Raw genomic sequence first — 9543 nt, 5'->3', positions numbered from 1 at the left:
AAGGATAATTAATATAATAATTGCATTTAGTACCTACATAAGTAATATACCTAAACATTTTTTAAGTAAGTACATTTTTCATAGAAAAATCGTTATTTTTGGTTTTCATCCTGGTTATACTTTAGATAAGTAATTAAGATTGGTTTTAATCTTATTTAATATTATTCTAAATAAATATAATTTTTCATATCATAAACGTGATCCTTGTTCATTAATCAGAATGTCATTATAATTATAACCTTGCCTATATTATATTTATAATTTAATCAGTAGTTTTAACCGTAAGGCCTCATTCGCACGAGAGCTTTTTGAACGTCCGTTAAAAAAGCGTTCAAATAGAACAAATGCATTCTTAAGTATCTGTTCACACGTCAACGCTTTTTTAACGCGTACTTTGTATTTTCAGCGCAACGCCGGGTTTTAACGCAACGCTTTTTTAACGCTCGTGCGAATTAGGGTTAATTTATCATAGATTTATCAATTACCGCAGCGTGACAGGGTATGACAAGGGATCAACATGGGTCAAGACAGGTAAAGTTAAATCTAATGTTAAATCAAAACTCAATTACGTAATAAATAAATAAGTAAGTACTTAAGTATCGAGCGAAATTATATCAAACTTATGAAATAAAACTTTATGTACACTAGAGCAACATAGTACGACAATGCAGCATGCTACAGAGCCGTATCTCTATCCATATTATACTCGTAAATTATGCGAAAGATCCGAAATGAGGAGATCTGCAGGAGCACCAAGGTCACTGACATAGTCTAAACTATTAGCAAGCTGAAGTGGCAGTGGGCAGGCCATGCCTGTCGTAGAGGCGATGACCGTTGGACCCGGAAAGTCCTTGAGTGGAGACCGCATATAAGCAAGCGTGTGAGACGCCCTCCAGCACGATGGACCGACGATATAAAGCGGCTGGCGGGAAGAGGCTGGATGAGGAAGGTGGTTGGTGTGGTGGCGCTCTTTAGGGAAGGCCTATGTCCAACAGTGGATGTCCACAGGCTGACGATGATGATGATTATGCGAAAGTGTGTTATTTTTATTGGTTTGTTGCTTTATCCTTCAATCACGCCGCAACAGAGCAACGAAATGCAAATGCCTTACTTATTAATTGCTTAATTAAGCCGCAAAATTAGCATGCAGTAATGTCGCATATTGTTGCTATGGCGTAAAACAGCATTAACTACCTAAGAACTGAATGAACAAATCGGGCGATTGCGATCGTTACATTGTAACCGTCATTTTATCGTAATCGAGCCCCAGGATACTTTACTGACAGTGCGTAATAGCACCAAAGTTTTCATAAAATTATATTCCAGTCACTGAATTGAATTGACCTATACAATTACACGTTGGAGGAAATAAAAACATACCTACATACATACATAGGTATATAGACTGCCAAAATAGGTGGAAACCAGCCCAGAGAGATGAAAGAAAGCTACAGTTCGGCAATTGCAGGTCCAGCGTACAGTAATTTCAGTCCTTTTACCTTTTCTAGCTACCTTTTAGTGAAGTCACTAAAAGGTAGCTTGAAAGGTAACATTGTTAATTCATAATTGGAACAAAGACAATGTAGCCAACAATGGTTATGAGCACGAAAAGCCCCATTGTCAGCTTTACGTCCGCAACATAAAGAAAAGATAAAAACGCCATTCAAAAACTTATTAAATTCCCTTTGAGTAAGCAGCTGTAGCCTGTAACGGAAGTAAATGAGAAACTAAACTATATCATCGCTATATTAAAACCAAGATAGGTAGACAGCAACTTTGAACTACATAGGTATATTAATTACTAGATGACGCATAAGCATAAGGATTCAGGAGTTGGAATCCAATTTTTTTATGGAACAATATAACAAAGTTCCTCTATGAATAAAAAAAAATATGGAAATCGGTTCAGAAATCTCGGAGATATCAGTGTACATAGGTAGAAAAATACAACTCCTCCATTTTGTAAAGTCGGTTAAAAATTAGCCTATGTTACTCCTTGGTTAAACCTTTTTTTGTCTGTGAAACTCCCGCTAAAATAGGTTCAGCCATTCCGAAGATTAGCCCGTTCAAACAGACAGACACTTTAATTTTATTTATTAGTAAATATAGATATCGGGACTCTTCTCAGTAAAATCTGATTTCTAAATCGGTGGTAGAGTCTTAACTTTCATATTATTATAAAGAATCATAAGAGCCACAAGTTGGCCTAAACGAAATATGTATTATATTTGAATTGAGGTCTGCATCCGTACGTAGTCGAAATTCCTCGAACACGTACGAAGCGATTTGCTGCCTCGTTTCTAAACCGAACATCATCAGTCAGGCATCAGTTTTCTCTCCCACTTTTAATATGGGTACCTTTAAGTCAAGAGTGAATAGGCAACTTCTAGGCAAGCGCGCTCCTTTTAGGCTGCATCATCACTTGCTAGCAGGTCTGATTGCAGCCAAGCGCTAGTTAGTACCTATATATAGTTTAGCTATATAATTAAAAAAATATCGAATCTTGGCCACCAGCTACAAAATATCTTGCTCAATTAAAAAATTAACTGTTTTTATTTTTAAAGAAAATCAACACGAATTTAAATTTACGAAAGAAGGCAATCTTCCTAATTATAAAAAAAATATGTATTAGTATTTCATTAAAAAAATGATATTAAATTAATTTACGCTAGCGCGAAGCAGTTTTTTTTTTTGAGTACACAATACACATACATAATAGCTATTTAGAAAACCGTATCAGACGAAAATCTGTGTTCGAAATTAGGAATATATTGAATTTCTCTTTGTACTTATTGGTTGAAGGTGTATCTATATAGTATTCTTACGTCAATGATTTACAATTGTGTATTTTTATAGGTAACAGTTTTCGAGCTTTTTAAGTTTTTATCAACCCAGTAAAATGCTTTGTATGAATAAAATGAACAAAGCTTTTTAAAAATCCAATATGAGAAATATAGCTAAAAACTGAATCACAATTTTGCATACAGTTTGATAGTAGTGTACAGTGTAATGTCAATAGTTTATAAGCACATTCATGTATACTAATGTGGCATGAATAAAAGTCAGTCCTATTACAACCATCGACTCGTTCACTCATTTTTCTACACCTCCTGTACCCAACCTTAGATGGCGACCCCGCCAAACGGACTCAAATAAATAAATACTTATAAAATATAAAAACACCTGTATAATGTGCAACTCAAAGGTGGAGAAAGAAGACATTTTTATCAATCAGAATAGTCAAAACAATGCCAATATAGAACAATTACATTGGCATATTTCCTCAATCAATATAATTGTGATTATTATATGCACAATTTTGTTACTGGGAGTACTTTACATATTCTTCAAATTTTACAAAAAATGCCACGAAAATTGGATGAGAAGCCAAATAACCCAGCACGTGCTTCGACGGTCGCGCCGATCTTCAGGACGAGGACCAGCACTGGAGCGTTCGTGTGAGAACTGCCGTGCTAAACCTTGTGGATCGTGATATTTTATTATTCAAGAAAAAACTATTACAATTAGTGCAAAGTGCAAGATGGACAGTGATGTATGACGATTTATTGAAATTATATAACGAACTTTCCAAGATAAAGGTATATTTAGTGAAAATCGGCCCAAGTCGGAGAAAAGGTGAAATTATATCTAAAAAGTTAAGTGAAGCGGACAATTTAGTAAGTAATTTTAATTCGATTTTAGAAGAATTAGCTTCAATACCAGTATCTTTTAAGGGTGATGAATGCTTACGATTTGACAAGTTAAGTAATGATTTTTTCAATTTATATGATACTATTTTAAAATTGTGTAATACCGAGTCTTGTGAAAATTATAACAAAATGTCAAAATTCGAATTAAAAGTAGCATTACAATTACTGCCAGTCATCGATGACTCTGAAATATCTGTGAAGCAATTAATCGATAATATTATTTACTATGATTCTTTGCTTACAAGTCCCGACTGTAAAAATAATCTCATTCAATTCATCTTAAAAAGTAGACTATCACAAAATGCTAAATTGCAATTACAGCCAAATTACACAGCCATCAATGACTTGGTTAGCGATATGCGGCGTGTGTTACTGCCACAAAAATCGCCTATAGCTATCCAAAATAAAATACAACAGTTAAGGCAAAATAATAGATCTGTACAAGATTATGGGAAAGAAATGTCAGAACTTTTTGTTGACCTTACAATATCGCAGTCAAAAGGTGATTCAAATGCTTATGCGGTACTTAAGCCCTTAAATGAAAAATTTGTCACTAAAAAGTTTGCCGACGGGTTGCGTAATCGTACACTTAGCACAGTAATTACAGCCAGGAACTACGATTCGCTTAAGGATGCAATTCAGGGTGCCCTTGATGAAGAAATCTCGAACCCTTCCCCTTCAGCAGGTGATTTATTAACCATGAAACAGCGTACATACTACCAGTCTAGGAATTTTAATAATTACTCAGGTAGATGGAATACAGGTAAGTATACAGGTTCACGGCCATCATATTATGTACCTGGCAGAGGGCGAGCATTAGGGCATCAGGTTTCAGCGCACTACTACTCTTCTTCGAGAGGAAAACAGAACGGCGCTCGTGGGATGACACGAGGTCGCGGAGGTAAGTTTTCTAATAATAATAATTATTATTATAGAAATCGAGGAGCTAAACAGACTAGAAATGTCATGCATATGTTGGGCGGATCAGAATCGGATTGTCAGATTAAATCCTCCCCTGAAAACCAAAATCAGTTTTTTCGAGAATAAACCCTTTATATTAACCTTACAGAAAAATGTAAAATACGTAGAATTATATTTGAACAATACAAGATGCTTCTGGTTATTAGATACCGGCGCAAGCATTTCAGCGGTTTGCAAAACAATAGTATGTAACAATACACCCATAGCCGACCGCCGTATTCTAATCAACGGCGTGGGGGGTCAAATCCAAGCGAAAGGCTCTGTTTATTTAACACTATCTGCTCCAAGTGGTGTACAATTACCGCATGAGTTCTATGTATTTGATTCTTTACCGTGTATGGCCAATGGAATTTTAGGTCTAGATTTTCTTTCTTTGTACGGAGCTCATATTGACTTAGAAAATTGCATTTTAACATTGAACTTTAATGGAATAAAATTCATACTACCATTGTTAAATAATATTGAAGTTGAGAAACCTAACTTTTTGACTATACCTGCTAGGTCTGAATCTACGCATTACATTACTACTAGTATGACTGAAGAGAGCGTAGTCTGTGCATCCGAAATTAAAGATGGAATTTTTATCGCGAGCATGCTAGTTATGCCTAAGGACGGAAAAATACCTATAAAAGTTTTGAATACTACTGAAACCGATTTTTATTTACAGGATATAAAGCCTATTATACACAAGGCTAGTGATTATGATGTTTGTTTATTTGAAAATCCCTGTAGAGACTCAAATAGAGTGAAACGTTTATTCAAATTACTAAATTTAAACCATTTAAATTTGGAGGAGCAATCTAGTATTGAAAATATATGTGCAAAATATAACGACATATTTTACCTTGAAGGTGACCAATTTACCACTACTAAGCTTTATAAACATTCAATTTCTTTAAAGCCCAATACGACACCAGTGTATTCCAAGCCTTATAGACTTCCGCATTCACAAAAGAATGAAATGGATAAACAAATCGATAAGATGCTTAAACAAGGCATAATAGAACCATGTAACAGTGAATGGTCTAGCCCTGTTCTATTAGTTCCGAAAAAATCGAACTCAAGTACGGAGAAAAAATGGAGATTAGTCATTGACTATAGAAAATTAAATAACTGTATTATTGATGACAAATTTCCCCTACCGAATATAACAGACATATTAGACTCATTATCAGGATGTATATACTTTACCCACTTAGACTTGAATCAAGGTTTTTATAATGTTGAGCTCGATCCAGCTAGCAGAAAATACACAGCTTTTAGTTCAGGCCAATATCAAATGACCAGAATGCCTATGGGTCTTAAAACAAGTCCAAGCTCATTTTCACGAATGATGAATATGGCAATGGCTGGTTTATCCTACGAAAAATGTCTTTGTTACCTTGACGATTTAATTATTTTTGGACGGAACTTATCAGATCACAACAAAAATTTAATTGAAGTGTTTGAAAGAATTCGTAACGTTAACTTAAAATTAAATCCAGCAAAATGTGATTTTCTCAAAAAGGAATTGTTTTATTTGGGACACGTAGTGTCAGGCGATGGCATCGTACCCGACCCTCAGAAAGTTAGTATCATAAAAGATTACCCCATCCCAAAAACTGCTGACGAAGTAAGACGATTCGTCGCATTAGCTAGTTATTATAGAAAGTTTATACCTAATTTTGCCGAAAAAGCTTACAACTTAAATCTTTTATGCAGAAAAAAGGTTCAATTTATATGGGATAGTAATTGTCAAAAATCTTTCGATATTTTAAAGGAATGTATGATGACACCACCAGTTCTACAATACCCTGACTTTTCAAAAAGTAATCAGTTTATTGTTCACACAGACGCATCAGGTTACGCGATAGGTGCAATTTTATCAAACTCGGATGGACGTCCAGTAGCTTACGCAAGTAGAAGTCTCAACAAAGCTGAGCAGAATTATCCGACTATTGAAAAGGAGCTTTTAGCTGTGGTCTGGGCAATAAAATACTTTAGACCTTACTTGTACGGTCGGACTTTTAAAATTCTTACCGACCACAAACCTTTAATTTATTTGTTTAGTATGAAGGACCCTTCGAGTAGGTTGCTTAAATTTAGATTGACCTTGGAAGAGTATGACTATCTGATAGAGTATGTGAAAGGTAAAGATAATGTGGCTGCAGACGCATTATCTCGAGTGATTATGAGTTCTAAAGATTTGAAAGAGATGTGTGATAGTGTAAATGTGATGACGCGTGCACAGAGGAAACGGTTAGATACAAGTGCTTCTTCGGATAATATGATCTCTACCGACGACAGGTCTGATCAGCCAATAGTCGTAGACAGTCATATTAAACCAAAGAACGCAGTTGAGTTAAGATTTATAGACGCGAAAATTTTAAATAAATTGCGACAAGAAAATAAAATTAATTGCGAAAATAATATTTTTTCATATGACAGAGGTCAAATGACGATATTTATAAACCCTGCTTCTCAATCGCAATTGACGCGAGCCGCATTTGTGAGAGAGCTAGGTGAGTTTTGTGAACGAATAAATGTAGAAGAAATATATTTTATTAAAAGTAATAACAATAATATATTTGTTAAGAAGTTAGTAGAGGAGATAAAGAATACAATTGAATGGAAAGGACCTCGTTTATGTATTTTAGAGGACGTAAATAGAATAGATAACATGGATGATAGAAAAGTTATATTAAACGACTTTCATCTTCTGCCCACAAGTGGCCACGCGGGCATTAGACGAATGTTAAATAACATAAAGAAATATTATTTCTGGCCAGGACTGGAAAAAGACATAATTAATTTTGTAAAAAAATGTCCTAAATGCCAAAAACAAAAATATACCACCACGGTGAAAGAACCCATGGTAATTACTTCAACAGCTCATTCAGCTTTTGAAAAAATATTTTTAGATATAGTTGGACCCTTAGATAGAGATATTAATAATTACACATACATTTTAACGCTACAATGCGAACTAACAAAATATGTATGCGCATTCCCATTGATTACAAAAACAGCCACAGAAGTAGCGCGTGTTTTTGTAAATAACTTTATCCTTGTTCATGGAATACCAACGATTGTGGGAACAGATCGAGGATCTGAATTTTTATCGGAAACATTTCAAGAGGTTTGTAAGTTACTCAATATTTCTAAACTAAATTCAACAGCATACCACCATGAAAGTATAGGTGCCTTAGAAAACTCACATAAGAGTTTAGGAAGTTTTCTAAGAATTCAGACCGAAGGTAGACCAGATTTATGGAGTACATGGCTTCCTTTTTGGTGTTTTGCGTATAACACAACTGTACATTCGTCAACAAAGTTTACACCTTTTGAACTAGTATATGGTAAAAAGTGTAACCTACCAAGCAATCTTTCAACGAAAATAGAACCTCTTTACAATCACGATAACTATCCTCAAGAATTGAGATATCGCTTACAAGTTTCACAAACAGAGGCGCGTAACAATTTAATAAATAGTAAATATAGACAAAAATTTAGATACGACAAATATGTTAATCCTATAAAATATAAGCCTAACGATTTAATTTTAATTAAAAATGAAACAGGCAATAAACTATCAGATTTATATTTAGGACCATATAAAGTAATTGAAGACTTGTCACCGAATGTAAAAATAGAATATACTAATGGAAAAATAGATGTTATTCATAAAAATAGAACTAAACTATACTTAACTGATTAACTGTATGTATTTGTAAGAAAATATAACAATATTGTAATTAGATGTAAGAAATATATTGTTTCCCTACGATTTAAAAAAAAACAAAAATGTTTTTGTATTTTATATTTAGCTATTAAGAAAAAAAAATTATGTAATAGAACATTAATAATTTTTTTACCACCCCATGGGAGGTGTACAGTGTAATGTCAATAGTTTATAAGCACATTCATGTATACTAATGTGGCATGAATAAAAGTCAGTCCTATTACAACCATCGACTCGTTCACTCATTTTTCTACACCTCCTGTACCCAACCTTAGAGTAGGCATTTATGAATTACACGAATATTCATTCATATAACGATGTATTATTTTGAGCTTCATATGCATGGAAAAATCTTATTATTATTCTGTCAGTCAGGTATCAAAATAGTCTTTTGTATGGGGTGAACTACTTACACCCGTATTCACAAACGTTAGTTACTATGAGGTCTCATAGTGCGCTCGAACGCACAGTGTCCGTTCCACCAATCAGATGACTGTATCACATCAATTTACAATGATCTGATTGGTGGAATCTACACTATGCGTTCGAGCTTACTGTGAGACCTCATAGTAACGTTTGTTAATACGGCCGTTACATAAGTATATGATTATAAAACTATAAGGTTCACTTTAATACGGGCATTTGGATTGCACAATAATTGTAGTTGTAGTAAGGAACGCTGAAAACGTGGATTCGTTCTCAGGGTTTTCTTTTCAGACACAGACTTTTCCATGTAGATTCCGAACGATAAAGAAAATGCTTTCCGAGCTAGTGAGATAAAAACTATTTTTAAGTGGCGTTGCCATCAGTTATTAGATAGACCGTGGGTATATAAAACCGCAATTACGATAAATCATATCACAGTATTATATTATGTAGACCTAGGATTTTTCTGAAAGGTAGTTTATGTTACCTTACAAAGATACCTTTATGTCAAATTAAAAGCAATAATCCTTATATATTCTAACCAAAAATATAAAAAAACTTGCTTTGGGGGCGCCAATAGTATAATATAGTCTATGGTCACTAAGTATGTCTTGTATAAATTAGTTCCACGGGGTTTCGCAATATGGCGAAGTAGTTGATTTTTCTGGTCAGGCTTTAACTTATAAGATTCATTTCTGTATCTAT

General features: G+C 34.2%; 1 long non-coding RNA gene across 1 annotated transcript; it reads left to right on the top strand.

The window, feature by feature from the left end:
* The first annotated feature begins 2106 nt into the window (after nt 1-2106).
* On the top strand, nt 2107-9469 carry LOC123874395. Its single transcript, XR_006797907.1, has 2 exons — nt 2107-2997; nt 8688-9469. It is a non-coding gene; the product is annotated as an uncharacterized LOC123874395 (long non-coding RNA).
* Nucleotides 9470-9543: the final 74 nt, after the last annotated feature.

The sequence above is a fragment of the Maniola jurtina genome, chromosome 18 (genome assembly GCF_905333055.1).
Source record: "Maniola jurtina chromosome 18, ilManJurt1.1, whole genome shotgun sequence".
Taxonomy (NCBI): domain Eukaryota; kingdom Metazoa; phylum Arthropoda; class Insecta; order Lepidoptera; family Nymphalidae; genus Maniola; species Maniola jurtina.
This window is presented reverse-complemented; position numbering and strand designations above follow the sequence as displayed.